This window comes from Homalodisca vitripennis, chromosome 1 (assembly GCF_021130785.1).
Source record: "Homalodisca vitripennis isolate AUS2020 chromosome 1, UT_GWSS_2.1, whole genome shotgun sequence".
Lineage (NCBI taxonomy): Eukaryota > Metazoa > Arthropoda > Insecta > Hemiptera > Cicadellidae > Homalodisca > Homalodisca vitripennis.
Genome location: NC_060207.1, coordinates 971,477 through 996,246, shown reverse-complemented (window position 1 = coordinate 996,246; position 24,770 = coordinate 971,477).

Here is a 24,770-nt window from a genome sequence, read left to right as displayed (position 1 = left end):
TTTATAATCTACAAAAATTAAATCAGTACTAATTAATATCTCGGTATTACTGTAGATGACAAGTTGACATTGGGAAAAAACACCACAGTTCTTGGCAACAAATTACAAATTTCTACAACAAGTCGTTATATTATGAATTGATACATCCAAGATTACAATATTCTATTCATTGTTGAAGGGGACGTTTAAATACAGTATTGATAGATTACGAGTTACACTGAAACGTTATATTAGGTTTGTCCTGCGACAAAATAGAAGACAAAGTTTCTTCTATCGTTTAGAAAATTAAGTATTTTGCCAATTCAAAATCTTTTCATTTTCAAAGTATTAAGAATATTCTATACAAGAAGTGGCAATACGGAAACAAACAAACTGGTTTATAATACTAGGCTGACAAGTCGTAATACCTTTCAAACCTCTAAAGTTAACACATCTTAGGCGACCTTTTCATTATGTTGAACCTAAATACATCAATCAATTGCCTTTTGAAATAAAATACTGACTGTATGCTATTTCTTAAAAAAGTAAAAGTTGGTTGTTTCCAAATGAAAGTATTGATTTTTTAAACAATGTAATTGTATAGACCTAACATATATAGACCTAACATAATAAGCTTGGTATCTGTAGCTTTAATAGTTTTAGGGATATATTTTAATACAGATACAACATGGTTGCTAGAAACTAAATGACACATTTCTTGTCCTATGTTTACAGAACACATTGTTTAAAACCATGAGTAGCAATGAGTAATAATGAGTAGCTACATAAATTTGTAACATCATTTTCTGAACAGCCTGTAAATGAAAAGGTAATATTTATATTTTAATAGTAAAGAATGAAATATAGTGAAAACATACCTTTAAGCTTAAAAACTTAATAATTATATATTAAATTACTTCTTTGGAAACTAGAGAGTATCGTACGTGCTTTGGCGAGTTATTAAAATATAGGACCCGTGCTATTTGTAATCGAAATACCCGCTTGTTTTGTCATGGTGTCACATTAGCATCATAAGCTAATACCTTTCAGGTGGTATTTTAAACATTCCTAAGCTAATTGAGTTTTATTATATCGTTAATTATAGTTCACTTTGCCCAAAATTATTGCAATACACTGTTTTAAGGAACAATGGATACAATTTTCAGTATCGGAGAGTTACACAGTTTTATTGTAAGCGGATGTGATGTAACGAACATGTCATTCAAATATGGAAGGAGTTATACTTCAATACATTGTAAAGAACTATTTTGACCAATACAAAATATATTCAATTATAACAGAAGCCGAATCATTAGAGGTATTACAAATATCTGCTCAAATGGTTGCACGTTATTTCGTTCTGTATTTAAATATCATTAGTAGTTTCTAATTTATGCTGTAACTTGAGAACAACACAGATAGTTTAATGACAACTTCAAATATTTATAGTGTTTAAAAGCTTTCATAATATTTGGCTCAACACAAAATAATGCATTGTAAATATTTACTAGTAAGATGTGCTCACCGCAGCCGCAATGCAAGTGTTAATATTTAGCATCTTATATACGCCTTTAGGAATTTATCATGTACGTTAAAATAGAATAAATACTTAACCTAAGCTGTTCATGAGGTCAATTAAATCGTCGGAAAGTAGCATAATAGATGCATAAGAGTATAAGTCAAAATAAGAGGTTGATGATGTCTATGAAGTTAGTATAGTAGAATGTGAAATACATTCACCACACACACACACACAATATATAATTTCAATAAACATTGAATCACAAAAAGTACTTGCTCCGCCGGGAGTCGAACCCGGATCTCTCACTTTCCGGGTGAATGTGCTACCATTACACCACAGAGCGCTTACTTTTTCCGATTCAATTATTTTGTATTTGGCCGTATCTGTCACATATGCGTTTAAATATGCAAACTAACATATGATCGGAAGACCAAACACACACACACACACACACACACACACACACACACACACACACACACACACACACATATATATATATATATATATATATATATATATATATATATATATATATATGGAGTTCCTAGACCACTTTTCGGGACTATACAATTTAAAATAAAAATACAGTTCTAACATTAAATATGAGGAAATAATTTACATTACAGTGCTAACAATAAATTTGAAGAAACAACTTACAATACAATTATAAAATAACTATGATAATCTGTATTCAAGCAACCTTTCAAATAAAAAATACGGTCTAAGGTCAATAGATAGATCTATGAAAATATTTTTGGGGACTTTACAAAATCAAATGAAAATATACCTTCTAAATGCAATTTTGAATCATTATAGTATAACTTCCAAGGATGGAATAAATTAATTTAATAATGTGAATATGTTAAACCTTTTATAAGTATTTCATTTTATGTCAATGAAATTTTATCAAATATAACAAAGGTTATGAATAATATTTTTTCTAAAAAAAATTTTCTTACTAAGTAGTCAAGGATGTCTAAGTGTGAAAAAATGAAATCTCCAAAATCACTTCAGTTTCTGGCATTTAAAAAACTTATAAAGGAAGACAATTTTAATGAGTTCAGTGAATTACCAAAATATGTAAAACTACAATTGATACCTTCAACTGACGAAGAGTTGTTAGATATCTTAAATACAGAAGATATTCCAGTTTTACAGGTGATGCGTTTATATAGTGTATACAAAGTTTTTAAACTTTTGAATCGTGGAGAAATTTTACTGGATATATATACCAAACTCGCAAAGTATTTTTACAACAAATTGATAGAAAAACAACAATCAGAATATTTTCAACATGTGTTTATGCTGTTTCAACACAGTTATTGGAGCTTTAACAGCGATATTAAATACACTCTTAAAATATCTCTTGCTATTCATCCAAATGATTTACCAGAGACTATGTGTAAATATCAAGATTTAACAACACAGTTTATTAAAGATTACAAAGATAAATTTCTTAGTGGGGATTATGATGAATTTTTAATAGCAGCAAAAAATATTCCTGTATATAATATTCCATGTGATTCCAAAAAATAAAGAGAAAAACTAATTGATTGGAGAAACGATTGGCTTTACACCACAAGTAGTGGCTTTTGTGACTTTTTTTGGAGGGAATTCAAATAAAAAAACAAATTATTATAGAATGTATTATAATTAAAAGAAAAGCAAGTTTTATAATCTATAATATGAGTTATCGCTTTCAATATTCTTAAGCTCTGTAATGAAAAATTCTTTATTATACAATATTACCTATATTACTTCGTTGATTAACAAAATGAATGATTGTGTCTTTGGTGTAGTGTTGTTAGTGTGTGTTTTTGCGCTTGGGATTTTCATATCAACTTAACTTCTAAGAAATTGGGAATGGGAGAAGAAGAAAGGTATCATATGTTTTATTTCAATCAACTCTAGATTTGTGACGTCTCCTTTTCAGCTGAGAGCGTTTTTACTACTAACGCTTGACCTCGAATCTCATTTTATTGAAACATGTGAGAGGCGTTTGTGTCACTAACGCTTGACCTTAATACTTTTCATCGTACAATTGATCACTTTATATCACTATTTTTCAAACATTATTTTTATCACATGTTAGAATGTTTAAACAAATTCAACACACAATCTTCTTGTAATGTGTTTCTTCGAGAACATAATAGAAACTTATTAAATATGAAGAACCAAGCCCAATTGAACACTTCACTTCTTAAAATATTTAACAAAAAACAGATCTTCACAACAATCTTCTTACTTTATAAAGTCCACATCTTCTTTCTTCAACTCACAAATACATTAGAATCTACTAAATAATGATATATCTTGTTAAATTTCGTAATAGAGGAGATTTCACATGGCTAGCTAGCTATACGTGGCCAACGCTCAGCAAGAAGGAAAATTCTAGATGAAGACGAGATGTAGTGTTACCAACATGTTAAAATGAAATGGCTCAATTCCCTAGAGGTATTATGAGTGAGAATGTATATTAAATGAGTGAATATCAATATTTCTTTCAAACCTTGTTGATAAAAAACTATACAACCGATTTTAATGCAATTTGGTACACATATAGTAAATACGTAACTCTTTTGACTTAACTTATCCATAAGGGTGAAATTATCCCCTATTTCTTAATATTCATAAAAAATTAAAAATGTTATCAGAAAAATCTGAAACTTCAAAAACAAGCGAGTTCTACTTAAAATTTCATGAAAATAAAGAAATTTTCAAAATCCACCCCAATCATCCCTTGTCTTTAAACTCTTATATCTCGAGAACTATTGGAGCTTTTTTGATGAAATTTGGTATATAGGATCAGTAAATATTAAAGTATTTTTTAAATCGTCACTTCCGGTCTAACCCTTAAGATGACCTTGAAATAGATTTTTCCTTATATCATCCCTATTTTTCAATATTTCTTTATATAATTTACATTCAATGTTTTTATCAATGTCTTTAACAATTCTGTAAAGTTGTAAAATTATCCGATGAATAATATAGAAAATAAGACGATTTTTTCTCAAATTTTACTGAATTTCCCTAATATAATTCTTAATCACGTCATATGATAAAGTTTTCTCAGAAACAACAACAACATAACAAATCGCGTTTGTAACAGCATTTTGAAAATCCATATTGATAATTATATCGTTCTTTGAACCAGAAATATTTGTCAAACTCTTTGTTGTATCAATGACATAAATGGGTCTATTTGCTATAAATTCTTTGGGATTGTAATACATTTCCATATTTTTGTAGTAAACTTTCTTAAAATCTTGATACATATGATATATAATTCTGAAAAGACCTCCGGAAATGTTTAAATTTTGTAATTCATCTGGATAATAAGAACCATTAAATTTTACTCTGATATTTTTAACATTTAAACTATCTAACTTTGAAGGATTTTTTTTCTTGATTATTCTGTTTATCTGTTTGAAAACCTATAATGACGAACTTTGGATTGAATATATTTCTATAAATATTTGTGATATCGAACGAATAAGTTGTTCCAGTAATACCTTTTTGTTCCATACATTGCCAATCTAGAAAACTAAACATAATGTTTTGACTTTTTGTAATTTCATCAATCAACCTAATTTTACTCGTGGTTTTATAATCAATCATCGGAACTCTAATGAAAAACTCGTTAATTGTAATTTTGCCATCAACTGGCATATCATTTCCAGTTTTTGTTTGTAATATAGCATCATCATCTTCAGCTCTTATGAAACTAATATAAAATCCACCTTTGTAGATTGGAAAATTGACATTTTCAAAGAAACCTAAGCCGAAATGTGCTAAATCACCGACCGCTTCAAATTGTCCAAATTTAAAAGTTGATTCAAAACTGTTTGAAAATACATCACTTTTGGAATAAGATATGGTTCCTTTAATAGTACTTAATTGACCACAATTTTCAATTTCTTCTATCAATTTATTGTGTTTCCTTACTTCAATTTTAGAGAATAAAAATGGTACGATATTATCAATCAATCTGACATCATTTGTTCTAAAATATGCTTGACCATCTTGTTTTGTTAAAACTCCAGAAATATAAAACTGGAAGTTAGACGAACAAAAATTATCTCCAAAATCAATATTAAACTCAGTTCTTTTATTCGGTTCATTCAAATGTTGCTTACTAATAGGATAACAATTTTTAAACTCTGCTCTCTCAATATCATTTGCATACTTTCTGTAGTCAGCCATTTATATAGAAAAAATTTCAAATTTTTAATAAAGTTTATTCATAGTTTTTAAAAGAAATTATACAAGTTTTAATAAAATAATGCATAAAATTAAAAATTCAATATATGCCATTTATTAGTGATCAATGCCATCATATTCAGGATTCTCTTCCTTAAATTTTGCAATTTCGGCCACATATTTCAATAAAATCTGCACAGGATAGTAACCACTATCTATAATATTATTCCAATCAACTGTATCTTTATTTTCATCCAAAAACTTTATACTCAAGTGGTGATAGAAACAAAGAACAGACATATTATGATCTTTTAATTGATAATGAATAATTTCTTGAATGAACTCTGATGATAAAGTTTGATATTTAGCAATGTTATACCAATTCAATTTGTTTATGTATAATCTCATCATATCTTCGGATAATTCATATTTTTGAGAAATATCATCCCAATCTTCTATTTTAAAACTCTTTCGTGTTGCATTATATGTCCTGCATCTCTATTTATTACTAAAAAATTTCAAAATCAAGTTTTTATAAATTAGCACATTTTAGTGTTACATTTAGCACATTTTCCAGATATTTTCTTAACTCCATTGATGTTTGCATAATATTGTATATCATTTGTTGCAGTTTTTTCTTTACATCTCACACAATATATGAGTGCCATTTATAAAGGAAAAACTTTAAATTAATCATCATAACCATCTAATCCATTAAATCTGTTATCAATATTTTCAAGTTTTATCAACATATTCTTTAAATTTAATGAAATTATCCGTTAGTTTATCAAAATGATATTGATGAGTAGCACGTATTTTATTAAGCGTTTCGCCATTTATTTCGAAGGTTTCATGAATATCATCTTGAAATGCTTGAAAATCATGCTTAATTTTTATAACATTTTCACTAATTTCGTCACAATTTTCTATAGCTCTTTTACTTCTTTCTTCAAGTTTTTCATAGACTTCTGTTGTAAAATCTTTAACATGTTGTTTATGATTCTCATAATTTTAGTTCAGTTCATCAAACATTTTAATATTATCATGTAATTGTTCTTTTACGATAACATCAAACGGATAAATTCCATTACTAAAGCTGCTAAGTCTTTTTCCTTTAAAATCTAAGGCATTTCTAACATTCGGATCATGTAAATCAACAATATCGATGTTTTCTGATAATTTTAGAGGTTTTAAAATTTGTTCTTTAACAACAACATCATGTTTGTCAATACCAGGTCGAACACCGACAATTCTTTTTTATTAGCCAAACTAACATAATTCTTTTCAACTTTGATCGCTTCAGTAATTTTATCAGCTTTTTCGATATGAGACATTAAATTGGTAAATAATTTTTTTGCACTATCATCAAATTATTTTTTTAATGTTTTTATTTTATCACCTACTTCATTAGAACTCATGAAATTTGCAAGTTTGTTATCATATTCTGCTTTAAAATCTTCAATCTCAACAGCAAACATATCTGAATCTGGAAGGTTTTGTAATAAATTTTCTAACTTGTTATCAAACCCATTTCTGAAACTATCAAAATTCAAACTATTATCTACATTTTGAATACTTTCTGTTTTAATTTGTGTACCAAAATACATCAAAAATATTTTGTAAATCCATATTTATTAAGTAATAATTTTTTAACAACTTCTTAAAAATATTTACCATCAGTCAACTCATTCAAAACAAAAACACATAAATGACCAGAAATTGGGGGATCTTTATAGTCTTGAATTTGAGAATCATTATAATAAAGGTTTGATTTTTACAAATATTGGATCAATTCTCTCGGTGGTTTGTCCTCAATTCTTCCATACGAATCAAAATAATATGCATTCTTATCATTTTATAATAGTAAATCCATTGCGTTCCACTTCCCATAATCGAGTCTAAATTCACAATTCCACATTCAAATTTCTTAACTTTTTCAAGTAATGTATCTATCATGAAAATCCCTCTAAAATGTTTAATGTTTTTGCAGATTTCTTCCAATTCCCTGAAAGTTAATGGTATGATTTCAATTTTTTAATGTTTGATTTCACGTAATTCAAAGTTTTTTCATCTAATCCAGATCCTGTAACATCTTCCAACTCTTTATCTAACCAATTTAAAATGTTTCGAACAATAGGAATCACATCTTTTTTTACAATTGGAGGAGCTTTTCTAACATATGCAACAACATTTTTAACAACTGGAATATCTTCTCCAAAATCTAATAAATCTTTCAAAAGTCCACAATTTTTAAGCTCTTTTAATTGGTTATAAGAAAATTCTATTATGGTTCCTTTATTGTTTTTCTTATGTTTTTCGAGTTTATTGTATTGTCTATTTGTTAAAAATATCTTATCTTTGCCATTTTTTTGTTGGTCTATTTTAAATTGAATACTAACAGGTATTTTCTTCTTAAAAGCGGATTTTATTTTCTCTTTCTGAGTTTTACTGAAATTTACGTTCACCTCCATTTATATAGCTAAAATTTCAAGTTCTCTTCGATTCCCATTCCTAGTTTTCTTTTTAAAAACATTGCTCCAGCTGTTGGAAGAGCAACAAATCTTTCACCTAAACGAGCATCTTTTGATAAAAATCTATCCATTGCCTTATCTTGCAAAACCTTACCTTCAATATGCCTAGAATTTGTGTCCCTATGTTTTGAAAAAAAACGTCGTGTTCCATTGCAGCTTGATCTAAATTATTCACACCAAGATCTCCTCTTTTTAGTCTTTGTTCAAGCTTTGTCCCAGGCTCCAGATATTGATAACCTGGTACGTGTAATTCAAACGGTAAATTGTTGATAAAATCATTTAAAAGTCCACTACCTTTAATCATAGATGAACTTATTGCGGGCAAAATTCGTTTTAAATATTTAATTCCATCTGGTTTTTTAATCATTTCATCAAGTTTGTTCGAAATAAAATCTTTAATCGCTTTCTTTTCGTTCAAAAAATTGTTACTTCCAGCCTTTTCCTGAGCATAAATATAATTAATAATTCCATCAAGTTTTGTCAAATCATCGATATATCTGTATTCAATCTTATTACCACTGTACTTTCTTACACCAGATCCTTCGATTCGTTTTTCCCAAATTGGTTTAATTAAATTCTTATATTTTTTACCCCTACTTGATTTAGGCTTTTTAGTTGATGGATCATTATTTTTGTGAATTGAAACAGATTTCCATAAAATTTCAGTATACTTTTTCAAATCTTCTTCGGAATATAAATCATCTCGTGGAACATCATTGTCTGTTAATAATTTCCACAATCTTTGAGTACCTTCATACTTTTTTTCATTAATAATTATATCATTGTTTTCAAAATTCACGGGTAAATTTCTAATCATAAAACTTTTCTTTTATGTATCCCAATACAAACCAAATTTATCATCCTTTGCTCTTGGAAGGAAGTTTTGACCAATTTCACTAATTATTATATCAGATGTTCCAGGACTTATTGGTTCAACTACTGTAGAATCTTCAATGATTCGGGGTCTAAATGGTGTTGAAGATGGTAATTTTGGTAATTCAAATTCCTTCGTCTTCAGATTCTGGAATCGAAATATCAGCAAATTTTCGTACAACTGGAACTAAATCCATCATATTTTTATTTTGATTTAAAACATTTTCAATTTTACCTTCAACATTTTTTATTGCAGAAGTTACAGGTTGATTAATTTTTTTGAAGAAATTCTTGTTCTTTTTCTTTAATTCTAATCTGTTCTTTAAATTCTTTGATTAATTTATTTTCGATTTGATCAAGTTTTTTCGCTTCTTCAGAAGTTACGTTCGCTATTTAATTAGAAAAATTTTGAAACGTGAACGTAAAAACGTCAACATGGAACGTGAAAACGTACGAGATTATTACACGTTTATATTAGAGAATTTATTCAAGTATTTACCATTTTTAGGCGTCGAAGTTAGATTAATAGTTAAAAATCCATAGTCTTCTTTCCAAATTTTATCACATAACTCATTAAATTTTTTTTTAACAGAGGGCCAGGTTTCCTAGGCCTGGTAGTTGCCTCTCAGCCATCCGGCTTATTGTGTACCCTCTCCCAGGTTTAAGCTGTATCAAATCCCAGGCCTTTACAAAACCATGAGATCTTCTGAACAATGCTTTCCTGTTCCAACCTCTCTTCCGTATGCATAAGAACACCTAGGGATCTTGAGCGTTTGCCGGACATTCAAATATGACGTGCTTGGCTGTTTCGTCAGCCTCGCCACATTTCCTGCACAGTGTTTCCTGAACTGGAATACCTATTCTGTTCAGGTGACTTCGGAATATCCAATGACCTGTAATAAAACCAGTCACCTTTCTGATCTCCGTTCTACTCATTCTAAGGGCATCTGCTGCAATGTTCTCTTGAGCATCCGCTTTGCTTGTACATTCCCCTCAGTATTTCTCCAATGTTGTAGGTGTTTGTTAGCCATCCACTTGGTAACTGATCTATGTGCTAAGTTATATGAGACCCCACACGTTGGTTCAGGACCGGTAAGAAGACAGTTGGCTCTTAAGTTAGCGCAACTGTCTGCCCCTTCATTCCCTGTGATTCCTCTATGTCCAGGCATCCAAGTTAGAATAACTTTATTGGTTTTCGCCAGCAATTTCAAGACCTTATGGCATTCCCAGCCTGTCTTCGAATTACAGTCATGGTTGGCCAAGGCCTGCAGAGCAGCCCTGCTGTCCGAGTTAATGTAGATGTTTTTGCCTTTTTAGCCCCTTTCCACATTAACTCTTGCATATTCTGCAAGGGCTGTAACTTCAGCCTGAAAGACAGTTGCCAGTTTACCTAGGCTAAAGCTTAAGTTAACCCTCGGTCTGGCTCCCCAGACCCCTGCCCCAGTACCCTTCAGAGTCTTTGACCCGTCCGTGTACCAGGTTAGAGCCTTCTTCATGTAGTCAGGCTCACCTTTTGACCATTCCTTCCTTTCAACAATGTTGACTTGAAATGGTTTTTCCCAGTCCGTAACCTTTGCCATTCTGTCAGACATCATTTCTAGAATATCCAGTTTGAGAATGTCAACGATCTTGGAGTGCTTACTAGCATAGTGATAATGCCAATTCCCATTGCACTTCATTCTGTAGGCAGCCATCCTAGCCTCTCCTATGACGAATATGTCTAGGGGTGGGAGGTTTAGCACTACTTCCATAGCAGCGGTTGGTGTTCCTCTCATGGCACCCATTGTCCCCAAGCATGCCAACCGCTGTACCTTTGACAGGTTTTTTGCGGCAGTCACCTGTTGGACTTTTGGCCACCATACCACTGAGCCATACACCATCATTGGCCTAATGACTCTGGTGTACAGCCAATGTGACGGGTCGGGTCTAAGCCGCCATGTGCATCCTACCGCACGTCTCACCATCATCAATGTAGTCTGAGATCGTCTGATTATGTATTCCAGATGACAATTCCAGGTGAGTTTATAATCCAGTTTGAAACCTAGATATTTGAACTCCTGCTTAACTGTATCTGGCCCCCACATAGGACTGGTTGTGTGATTTCCAGTTTCCTTCTACTTGTAAATGGTATCATGACGGTCTTTGAAGGATTTACTGCAAGTCCTTCTTCGTCACACCATCGCTCCACAATGGCCAGTGCTCTCTGCATCATTTCCAGACACGTAACCACATGCTTGCCTCTTATGAGTATGACAACATCATCTGCATAGCCTTGAGCATACATACCCTGATCATTCAGAGTCCAGAGTAAGTCATCCACAACTATGTTCCACAGGCTTGGTGATAATACACCACCTTGTGGACATCCTCGCTGCGTTTTGACCTCTCTTGTGACTCCGCACAGAGATGCCTGTGCTCTTCTGCTCTTAAGCATGTTACTTATCCACCTAACAACAGTTTTCTCCGTACCCCTGGATGTAAGCTTAGACACTATAGAGTGAGTACTCGTATTATCAAAAGCTCCTTCTATATCCAGGAACACTGCTAAAGCTATTTCCTTTTGTTCAATAGCTTGCTCAATCTTGCCAACCAGACAGTGTAGGGCTGTTTCACAAGATTTACCTTTCTGATAGGCATGTTGACTTGGATGTAAGGGACTGTGTCCCTTAAATGCCTATCCAGAACCTTCTCCATGGTCTTGACGAAGAAGGATGTTAGGCTTATTGGTCTATAAGCCTTTGCAACTTCATAGGAGGGTTTGCCTGGCTTCGGGATAAATATAACCCTAGAGGTCCTCCAAGATGAGGGTATGACTCCTGTCGCTAGACTAGTTCGAAACAGTCGTAGGAGCAGAGGTATCACCAAGTCCCCACTCTCCTGCAGTAAAGCGGGAAAAATGCCATCGGTACCTGGTGATTTGAACGGCTTAAAAGACTCCAGGGCCCGTTTTATCCCTAAGTAGTTGATAACAGTCTTTGCACAGTTCCAGTCCTCCTTAGACGAGCTATCTCTAGGTTCTCGCCGCCATTCACTAACAACTGTTTCACTGGTTTGAAACGATCCTGGGAAGTGTGTATTTAGTAAACACTGAAGAGTCTCCTCAGGACCCTTGGTGTGAGTCCCATCTTCCCTAAGTATAGTACCCACCACATTTGTGGGGCTTCGAGCTAGGACTTTTTGGAGTTTTGCGCAGTCAGGAGCCTTATCAATACTCTGACAGAATTCTCTCCACGAGTTTCTCTTAGCTCTTCTCACCTCTTTATTGTACTCTGTTAGGGCAGCAGAGTACCTATCCCAGTTCCCTGCACGTTTGCATGTATTATATGCTCTGCGAAGGTTTTTCCTCAGGGTTTCCAGCCTCTGGTTCCACCAACATGCTTTTTTCCATGAGTTTTTCTCAATCACGGGGCAGGCTTTGTGGTACGATTCTATCATGGCGTTTTGCAAAGAGTTCGCCATGTCCTTGACCCCTTGCCACTGATACCCATTTCCCCTTACTAGATTGCTTTTTAGCTCTGCATTGAAAGCTACCCAATCTGTTTTCTTTGGGTTTCCATAGGTCTCATTTATTTTATACGACCTCATGTCAAATGAGATATACTTATGATCTGAAGCAGATGCTTCATCTAGCACACTCCAGTTTAAAACTTTAGTTGCAATATAGTTGCTAGTAAGAGTTATATCTAAGACCTCTTCTCTTACCCCGGTACCTCTTCTTTGTACAAAAGTTTGTTTACGGCCTTGATTCATAATAACTAAGTTAGATTCTACTAAGAAATTCAAGAGAGACTCACCCCGATTGTTGATGTTGCTGCTACCCCAAGCGGCGTGGTGGGCATTCGCGTCACAACCGACATTCAGGTGCCTCCGCGTAAGGGCTCCGAACTCCACAATCCGCCTCATCTCCGCAGTTGGCGGTGGTTCTGGAGAATCGTATGGGAGGTAAACCGATGCAAACAGGATTCTGATGTTGCCATCACCTGTCTGCAAGTGAACCTCTGTTACGGCTGTGTCTCTAGAACGCATTTGTGCCATTTTTAGTGATTTAATTTTGTTACTGACATATATACATGCTCTAGGGTTGTTACTGCCAGAATCATGTATCAGATTACCTTTAGCGGTGCTCATCCCCATCACACGGCTGCCAACGGTCCATGGCTCTTGGATCAGGACCACGCCTATGTCGTCAGCCAGGATCTTCTGTCAGAGTGTTGCCGTAGCTGCTCTGCTGTGGTGTAAGTTTATCTGGAGCACCGCTGTCATCCACTATTGATCGTTACCTCCCTGCAGCTTGAAGGTAATCCTGTCGCTACCCAAAAATGGGCGCATCGCCAGAGTCTTCAGCTTCTTTAGGGAGTCTTCGTTCTCATGAAGGACCAGGAATTCGCCGTTGGTGCTTTATTTCCCTCCAACAGCAGTCCATTGATCCGTGTCAAGGTCATTCTGGTTTTTGAGGGCTTCGAACAGCCCTTGCTTGCTGTCCACCTCGATGTCCTTAGGGATAAAAGTTGATACTTTGAACATCCTTACCAGGCTTTTAGCTGAACTTCGAAAGGACTCAGCTCCTGGACCTGCTTCTCCAGCCACACCTTTGTTTCTGTGTTAACACAGCCGACCACTATCGCTCCACCTTCAACATAACAGCTGGACATCCTAACGTTTTTGCCCTTAAAGGCGCGTTTGCCCAGCACTTTCTTCAGGTTGTTGGCTTCTTCCGTCGATAGCTTCTCTTCTGGGTGTTCGAGCCGGACAATAGCCAGCTTCTCCACAGAGATCCTTTCGGCATATGTTTCGGGTGTCTTCTTAGTGACACCTCCATCATGTCCCTTCCTTCTTTTCTCCCCTCCCTTTGCTTGTTCTTCAGGTGTCAGCTGCGATCGCAGCCTCTTCACACCTGCATAGCTTGGGGTTTGTTGTTTTTGGGCTGGTACGGAATGAGTTTTCCCTTGCTCTGAGGCCCCAACAACAACCAAGTTCCCTTTTGAGGAACCGGCTTCGTTGTGTGGTTTCATCAGAGCTCGGTTTTTCTCTTCCCACCTCTTCTGCCTTTCTTTCCGGGGGATTATCGGCTCACGTCTAGCGATAGCCTCTTCTATCCTCCGCTTTCGTAGTTCGCCTCTCTAGAGCCGCTTCTTTTTTGGCTATTCCGGCCGAACTTCGCCTTCTGACAAGAGAAGTCTGTCTTCCTCCATTGGGGTCATCTCAGACACTCTTAGTTGCTCAATCGGTAGCTCTTCTGGTTGGGTTTCGCTTACCTCTTGAGTTTCAGTTTTGTTTTTGTTTACTTTAGTTTTTCATTCTCCATCCCATTTGATCCCACGAGAACCGGGTATTTGCAGTCCATCTTCCCAGTGACCTGATTAGGAAGATAAGGGTAATTACGACTGGGTGTCCCCTGGTTCCCAGAAGGCTCCGTTGTAGACACTGAATATACCCCCAGTGCCACGAGACTCTCAGCATGGGTCGCATAATACCTTAGTCTGGGGTTATTGGTAAAGTAGGGGTGGGACCATCAGGAAAGGAAGGGATAGGTAACTACTATCAATTTCAGGGCCAACCCAAGAGGGGAAAAGGTTTTCTACCCTTGTCACTGGAATAGTGACAAGGGAAGGTGGCTTCCTCCCCTTGCCCTGCCACTCCCTTAGAAGTTGCAGCACAAGACGAGGATGGTACATCACCCACGATCCCATCTGGGACAGTGGCTGATGCCGATGAGGATGCCAGTCCCCCACGGGGAAACTCATTAAATTGATCATAACGCATGTCAGAACCAACATAATTATTGTAAATCTTTTTAGTGTAGTCATCATCTTGTTTAAAAATACAAATCATATTTAAATTATTTCTTATAACTTGCTTATCAACCTTTGAAAAGCATTGAGAAAGATAAATGCAAGAGATATTTTTATGTAGAGACATTACGAAATATTCCTTAATAATGTCTTGATTTTCTAAAATACAATCATCGAAAACGATTAAAGAATTTGGTTTACATTCGCTTAATGGAACTATGTCCTCAGAATCATTATAATATTTATCATAATCATTATGTGATATTTTTTGCTTAAGTTTTTCTCAATATTTTCAAATCTTTGTTGTAATTTTTTTTTATGCATCTTGTTCTAAAGATTTACTAAAAACATATAAATTTGAATAGGGAATTAATCTATTGTAGATGAAATTCAATAATAAAGTTGTTTTTCCACATCCACTTGAACCAACAATTAACAATCTGATTGGTTGATCTTTCATATTTTCTTCAAACGTTTGAAGTTTTATCTGACCTTTTTGCTTTACAAATTTCTCCATTTAAATAACGAAAATAAACTGTTCAAATTGACTTCAGAAAGCTCTAAATTAGTTTTAAACTTAGAACATCATATTCATTTAGAGGAAGAATCAAATTATTTTATTGGTTTAAGTGATTTTTATTCTGATAATTTTGTAATAAATATTAGTGAAAGTTCTCCTTATTGTATAGGATTTAGTGAGAAGAACATAACAAAATACTGTGGTTTAAACAAAGGATATTATACCTTCGATCAAATAAAAAATTCCTTTAAAAATTATCTGAAAACATTCAAACAATCAGATAAATCTTTAAACTTTGACGAAAACAAGTTTGAAATGCAAAAAAATTATCTCTTTAACAAAATTCAAGTAAAATCACCAGTAACAATAATGTTTTCAGCAATTATAGTATATTTATTAGGGTTTGTTCAAGAAACTATTGAGCCAAATCAGGTATATTTAGGAAAATTTAGACCGTCCGATGTAATTGAAGTACATTGTAATCTTGTTGAACCTAGTTTTGAAAATCATTCTGAACATCTTCACAAAGAATCTGAAATTTTATACACATTTTACCCAAATGTTGCTTATGGATCAAAAATCAGTGAAAAACCGAATAAAATCGATAATATTCCAATTAGAAAAAATATTAAAAGAATTCTAACTATTCAAGACTCGGAAGGAAATTTATTGAATAATGACAGTAAAACAACAATATACTCGTATTTAAGATTGAAAAAAGAATAAAAATGAGTTGAAAGTTATGATACATTTCAGTATTTTAGTAAAAGATTATGTGGGGGTATTTAAACCACCACAAAAATATCAAAGAAAACACCAGTAAGAATAATGTTTTCAGCAATTATAGTATATTCATTAGGGTTTGTTCAAGAAACTATTGAGCCAAATCAGGTATATTTAGGAAATAAAACGCCAAAATTTAGACCGTTCGATGTAATTGAAGTACATTGTAATCTTGTTGAACCTAGTTTTGAAAATCATTCTGAACATCTTCACAAAGAATCTGAAATTTTATACAAATTTTACCCAAATGTTGCTTATGGATCAAAAATCAGTGAAAAACCGAATGAAATCGATAATATTCCAATTAGAAAAAATATTAAAAGAATTCTAACTATTCAAGACTCGGAAGGAAATTTATTGAATAATGACAGTAAAACAACAATATACTCGTATTTAAGATTGAAAAAAGAATAAAAATGAGTTGAAATTTATGATACATTTCAGTATTTTAGTAAAAGATTATGTGGGGGTATTTAAACCACCACAAAAATATCAAAGAAAACACTATTTTCATTAATGAATCTGGGCTTTATTCTCAAAATGAAAATTACTAGTTAAAAATGTTTCTATCTAAATGGATTCAGTTGTTGATCTACTCAATAATCAACTTACATTCAATAACAAACAGATCCTTACACTTATAGACAAGAATAATGAATTTTGGTTTAAGGCGAAAGATGTTGCAGAAATTTTAGAATATGAAAATACGAAGAAAACAGTTAGAGATCATGTCGATAATGAAGACAAAATATCATATTTCGACTTAAAATCTTTGGGTTCACTCGAGTGCCCCCAAAACTTTATTAGAAAAGATACTGTTTTTATCAATGAATCTGGATTATATTCATTAATATTGAGATCTAATAAATCAGAAGCGAAATTGTTTAAAAAGTGGGTTATGAAAGATGTTTTGCCCCCTATTATAAAATTTTCTGAGTACAAACTTGAAAAAAATTTTAAATATTTAGAGGACAAAGTTAAACACTTGCAAATTAAAGATGAAATAAAAACTGAAATAATCGCAAAACAAAGTGTAAAAATTGACTTAATGAAACCAGACCTTGTTTGTAAGGATTTTGATAAGAAAAAACACCATGTTTTTGTTTCAATAAAAAAGAATCACATGTGGGAATATCCTTATTATGTTATCAGAGCTCAAAAAAGAGAAATACCAAAACGATTGAAAGAAATTGAAATTCATTACCCAGAAATGGAAATGTTATTAAGACATAGTGATCAAAATAGTATAAATCTTTATAATCAAATGAAAGAATCTTTAAATATTTTATACAACGGAAATTATTTTACCACAAATATGTCTAAATCTCGACTGATGTATAAGATATCTAAATTACACGATGAAAATGTTAATAAATTTTACTAAAATCGTGAATTATGATAGTTTGTTTGTAAATGTCTTTTAAGATTATAGAATTGTTGAATTTCTCTTCCGCATAAGCAATGAACTGGTCTAGCAAAGATTTCTCTGATACATTCTTTGCAATAGGCTTGTTTTTTATATTTACTATAATGCCAATTGTTAAATTCAGAAATATTCTTAACTATATTTTACACCGTGTGCATTCTTTCTCTTCCAAGGATAATTTTCCCATTTTATCATATAAATCTTTTCTATATTTCTTATTACAATCCTTACAATAATAGTATAATCCATCTTTGGTATTCTTATTTTTAGAAAATTCTTCAAAAACTCTAAATTCTTGACATATTTTACACTTCTTTTGAGACTCAATTTATACAGAAAAATTTTTATAGTTTGACTTTCTGAATTCATATTTGTAAAAACTTCCAGTTATTTCTTCATTATTTAAATCTTTTATACTATAAGTTACTGGATCTGTGTTATTAATCTGATAAACCACAAAGATTTCTCTTGACCAATTGTTTTTATATTTGTTCGAAAATTTTTGTTTTTTACTTACAATTCTTACATAATCATTGACTTAAATTTGGTTTTCGTGTGAATATCTGGTGGAATATACTTGAAAACAGTTTCCAATAATTCTTTTTCAGCTTCTTTATTTACATCTTTTGGTTTCATTTTTATAGTGCTATGAAAAGTATTATTATAATCCTTTACTATATATTTAAGAATATCAATCCATTTAAAATTCTTATTAATCTCGAAAATTACTTTCATTCTCTCATTTTGAGTTATGCTGTTTCTTTCAATAATGCTAGATTTTTCTTCATTCCCACTATGATAAAGTTTTATGTTATATTTTCTAAAAACATCATTAAAATCTTTATTCTTAAATTCTAATCCCTTAGCTGTATGGAGAAGATTTGGAGCTTTGTGATTGATTTTAATTGCATCTTGGATTATATCTTCAAATGCTTAAGAAACATCTTTTCCATTTTTTCTCCTTGACCAACCATATTTTGAAAAAGTATCTATAACATTTAGCATATACTTGAATCCATCATTTTGATCCGAATAATTAGACATTATAACTAAATCTGCTGCCCATAAATCATCAATTCCTAATGTTATAATTTTTTTCCTTATAAATTTCTTCCTAAGAGGTGCATGAATTTCTTTAGCTTCAATCTCAATTTCTTTTTTATCTTTTAATTCCTTTTTAACTACTGGTTTTTTCTCAGGATTTTTTATAAATTTACTTTTATTAGTTTTGCATTTTCGACACTTTTCTGCAATTCTATATAATCCATTTTGAGTTCGAACAATTTTAGAATCTATATTTTTAGTTTTTTTTCTTACACTTGTGACAATGTATTAAATCATGTTCCATTTATATATCAAAGTTTCCAACTTTGTTTAACTCTTTGAAATATCTGTTTTAATTTCACGTTTATATCCATATGGTACTGTTTCGATCTAATTTTCTAGAACAATTCGTTTGTCATCTTTCGAGCTCAGTGCTAGTTTGTTGAATGTTATCGTATATAATGGATGATTATAACTTCTAATGCACGTCATTTCTCTAAATTCTACTTGATCTTCAAATAGACATCTCTTAAAGTTATCCATATTTATTGTTTTATTTACAACACTTCTCTTAATTCCTTTACATCTAACTGGATTCTTATCTTGATATTTATATGAATACATTTTTGCCCTTAAGCCACAAAATTCTTCTAAAATTTCTCCACTAAGCTCATCTTTGAACTTACCAATAACTTTCTTATTTTTACCATCAAAACATTCATGATTTTTAGGATAATCACTTGTATCAAACTCATTTATATTTTCTTTAATAATTTTGTAAGGATCACGTTTCATTTCTAGAAAATATGAATCAGTATCCATATAATATAGCTTCAAATTTAGATCATATTTCTTTAACTTATCATAATAGAACTCATACATTAATAATTTCGAAAGATCGAGAACTGAAAAGCCAATGTAAATTGATTTATTAAACTTTACTTTCTGCTTGTACATATGACTAGCAATACAGTTTTTATCAAACATTTTAAAAGATTTAAAATTAGTCTTCTTAGATTGTTTCATCGAAAATTCTTCGTTTCCTAATTTAATGTTGCGTCTATTTTGAAGATTTTCCATTGACTTTCCAAAAACAGAATTATTCATTAATTTATAAAAATCTTTTTCAAAGTCACTTGAAGCTTTACTTCTCATATTTGTATTAAAATCTATGTATTCTTTCATGAAAGGCTTCTGGTCAAATGCAATAACTCTATTCACATGTTTTAAAATCATTCCTTGTTCTAAATAATATTTTTAATTTCTGGAATGAATAAAATATTCAGTTTTATTAATATTAATAAGAGTAGTACATAATTTGTTTTACAATGTTCTGGAGCAAGAGGCAAATCCTTATGGTATTCATGTTAATTCTCAGGATATTTGAGATCAACTTCTAAAATATATCCATAATCTTCTTCTCCTGTTAATTCTAAAATTGCTTCCTTCCATTCATTAGTTGAATATGTTTTTAGATCCATCCATTTGATTTCATTATAAGGTAATTTTTTAAATAATGCCCAACCATATAAATTATTTGCATCAACATATAATAAGAAATTTTCAGGTTTCGATTCATCAAAGTCTTTTAAATATTTGTTATTTGCTTTCACATATCTTTTAATACATTGAGAAATGCCTCCACGAATACCTTTTTCAATCATCAAATACATATCATATTCGTGGATTAATTGAAGCTCTATTTTTGTTATTTTTAACATAGCATCCCAAGCAAGACTTGGAGCAGTTAGATAATGAGCAGGGTCTAACTTATAACAATTTAAGCATATTTTCCGAAAATTTTCAAATATATCAGCGAGTAATAAAACATCTTGAATATTATATAAATCTGAATAATTTCCGAGATTTTTAACTTTTAATTTATTCCAAACTTTTAAATAATGTTGATAATCTTTATCAGAAATGTTCTCATGTGTTAATAATGTATAGAAATCTTGAATTTTTAATTCTTCTGTATAATCAAGTTTTTCAATATTATCAATGAATTTATATGGAAATATACCTTTTCCTGATAGAATTTCAAATATATCGTCTTCATCATTTGAATGTCTTTCTAAAATTTCATTCAATATTTTACCATCTTTTATAAAATTTTTAGTATGTTTGAAATCGTCTTTTTTAAGATTTTTTGCTAATTTTTCAATAGAAGAAGCCATGAATCTAAATGTATCAACAAATGAGAATTTTATGAATTTTCTAGGTTTATTATTATTTTCAAATTCAAATCCATAATCAGAATTCACAGAATAATTTATATATTTTTTCATCAGTATTTGCAATTAAATGTACATTCCCATTATGTTTAGCTAATTCTTTTATATATAAATGAGTATCATAATTACTCATATTATGACAGAAAACTGGAATATTTTGAGGAAATTTAAGATTTAGATGACACGTACTATGAGCTGCTCCTCTATATTTTCCTGTTAAATGACAGTGATCTCTTACTTTTATTCTTTTTTCATCATCAAAACCTCAGTTTCACAAATATGACAAATGTTTGTTGTTTGAAAAGAATTTCCCTCTTCTTCGGTTAAATTCATTTGTTTTTTGTTTTTAGAATTATATTTTTTAGCTATATATTTTGAAAATTTATTAAGTTCTTCGAACAATTTCATAGGAACATTTACTCAATCATTGTCATTTTTGGCTCTATAGCATATTGGTTTATATTTTTTATTTGTTACATTTGAAACTAGATATAATGTGAATCCATATGGAATATGTTTTTGAATCTTCGTAGTTGTTGATTTTTACATGTCGGAATTTTTTCTAAAATTGACTCAAAATCCATATAGATTACATAAGGATGCGAAATTTTATTTTTATGATTAAAGAATTTTGTAGTTTGACCTGGAAAAGGCATTATTGGTTGACATACTTCACGTTGTTTACAAATTTCTAAGTGATCTTTTTAAATCTCCAGATTTGTAGAAATGGCTTAAACATCTCCTACACAAAAATTTCCTTTCTTTGTGTTTAGATAACTGAGAGCATACTAATCTATTTAAATCTGTTATTAAAACATAATGAGATCTATCTTCATTCTTAACACACAATAAATCAATATTTAATTCAGCATCATAAATTTCTGATATCTGTAACGGAACTATATTTATTTGTTCATCATAACTAAAGATATTTATTGACATTTTTGGATACCTGAACTTAGGATTAAAACTTCTTTTTTCAAAAGCTGTTATATCTTTTAGTGACATTGGATAGTCAAATCCATAAAATATTTCATCTCTTAAATAAATCTGATATTGTTTAATTCTTTCAGGATGAGATTTAGGTCTTTCTACAGCACATCTAATTGCATAAATAAAACAAAATTGATCATTATCATTTTTAAAATTAACACAAGCTTTTTTATTTTGTATTTCTCTAGGTAACTCAATATAACAATCAGCATTTAAAGAATTATGTTTATTAAGTCTTAAAATAGTTAAAATTGGTTGATTATTTTGCTCACGTAATGTATTGTTTTCGAATTGCTTTGAAATAAAATCATCAACATTAAAAATATCTTCTATCTTTAATTGGAAATACATTGATGTTGATTGATGATTACCGTCTACTAATTCTCTTTAATATTCACATTCTAAACATGTTTGACCTTTAATACTTTTATTTTCTTGCAACATATTTTCAATTAATCTTTTGGATTCGTCTCTTTTGGATTCTACATATGGAGAAAGATCAACAATGTTTTCATCTAAATTAGAAAGAATAAATTCTTTAAAATGTTCTTTCTTAGATGATATTGTTTGAATATCAATAATATTTTCTTTTGAATCTGGAAAATTTTTTTGTAATTCAAAGTGTTCCTTTAATTCTTTAATTAATTCTCTTCTAGTTTTTGTACTAATCATTAATCCATTCTTCCTTGCTAAATCTTGAAGATATCTAGTATTTCTTAAATCTAATCGATTTGGAAGTTTTTGAACTTTTTTAATATTATATATTACAGTTTCTCGTGATAGATCATCAATCTTTCTAAGAGATAATTTTATTGCAATATCTTTTAATTTCTCAATATTAAAGAGATTTAGATTATCCTTATTTTTTATATGAATTCTTTAATTCTTTTAATTTATCTGAATTTAGTTTTTCATAATTATAAATTTAATTATCCTTTGCCCATTCTTTCAAATAATTAAATTCATTATCTTTTAATTTTGTATTTTCTAAGTGCTTCTTAGAGTTATAATGTCTATCAAAATGTTTCTTAAAGAGATCTTTGTTGCAATATGGACAGTTAATCTTTTCGCTAACCATTTAATACTAAAATACTATTTAGTAAAATATCCTTTTATTTAAGAATAATAATTTGCCAAATTCACATTATTCTCTTTCATTCCTTCTAATACATCAAAAATATACTCTTTCGCAGATGAAAAATCCCGATTTCTTCCACAATAATCTTTATAATCATAAAAATAATATCCTAAATAAATTATACAATAATATAAATTTTCTATAATCATGAAACATCGTGCATTGGTTTTTGGTTATCTCAGTTGTTGAAATATAAACAAATACATTATTGCCAAAGTACTTTCTTGGAATAAATAATTATATTAAATACCTCCCCATTTAAATGGAAGAAATAATTATTTCAAAATGTTATCAATGTGGTAATAGAGGATAAATTCTTGATAAAATATTTCTAGTTTGTAAAAATTGTAACTTAATAGTATATGAGAAAAAGATTAATAAATGTAAAAATAAATTAACACGTTTGAATAATCTGTTTAGAACATTGCAATATGGAGATAAAAAAGAAACAAAATTTGTTACAGAATTTAGATCTAGGAATAAATCTTTTATATTATCTTATGAAGAAAATGAGAATAGCAATGCATTATTTAAAGAATATGTTAGGTTTGTTGGTATAAATAAACATATTTATTATGATAAGATATTACGATTGCTCTTTCATTACTTGGGTATTGAATTTTATTATAGTTTTAAACCTGAAACTGTTGATAAATTTATATTACATTTGGAGAAAAGATATAAAGAAATTGGTGTTAAGAAATTATCTGTTACCTTCAAATTAATTTCTCAAGTTAAAGCTTGTAAATTTTAATTTTTTTCTTTTTGATCTAATTAAAATATGATATTAATTCTTACATAAAATCATGATTATACATAATACATTATGTATAATCATGATTTTTACGTCTTACTTTATATTATTTTTCCTGAATTATTTTTGTTAGTTAAAATTTATTCCTATTAAATGGAGTTCTTGAAAGAGTTAAATGATATTGGAGAATGTAAATTTAAAGATTATAAGAAGTTAAATGAATTAGGAGAAATAAGAAATGTAGAATTTTTAGTTTGGAAAGAATGAAAGATAAATATGGTTGGACTATTATTGCAGATTTAGAACATTATAAAGTACATTTGCCTAATAGATTTGTAAATGTCTTAGATGAAAAAAAGATTAAAGAATAGAATAAAAATGATAAATTACACTTGATTGTTACTGGAAAGAAAACTATTAAAGATAAAGAATGTGTTATGATTAAATTTGTTGAATAAGTTAAGAAATAATATTATAAAAGATTAAACATGTTCATATTCTTAATTTAATTTATTCCATCCATGAAGTTATACTATAATAATTTAAAATTGCATTTAGAAGGTATATTTTCATTATTTGATTTTTAAAAGTCCCCAAAAATATTTTCATAGATCTATTTATTGACCTTAGACCGTATTTTTATTTGAAAGGTTGCTTGAATACAGATTATCATAGTTATTTTAGAATTGTATGGTAAATAGTTTCTTCAAATTTATTGTTAGAACTGTAATGTAAATTATTTCCTCATATTGAATGTTAGAACTGTATTTTTAATTGAAATTGTATTGTCCCGAAAAGTGGTCTAGGGACCCCATATATATATATATATATATATATATATAATTATATATATATATATATATATACGAGAGTAGATAGTAATATGGGGTTCCTGGCGCACTTTCGGAGCCGACCGAAAAGCAATGTAAAATACTGTTCAATGTACCATAAAGGAAGCTGAGAAATAACACAGCAAAT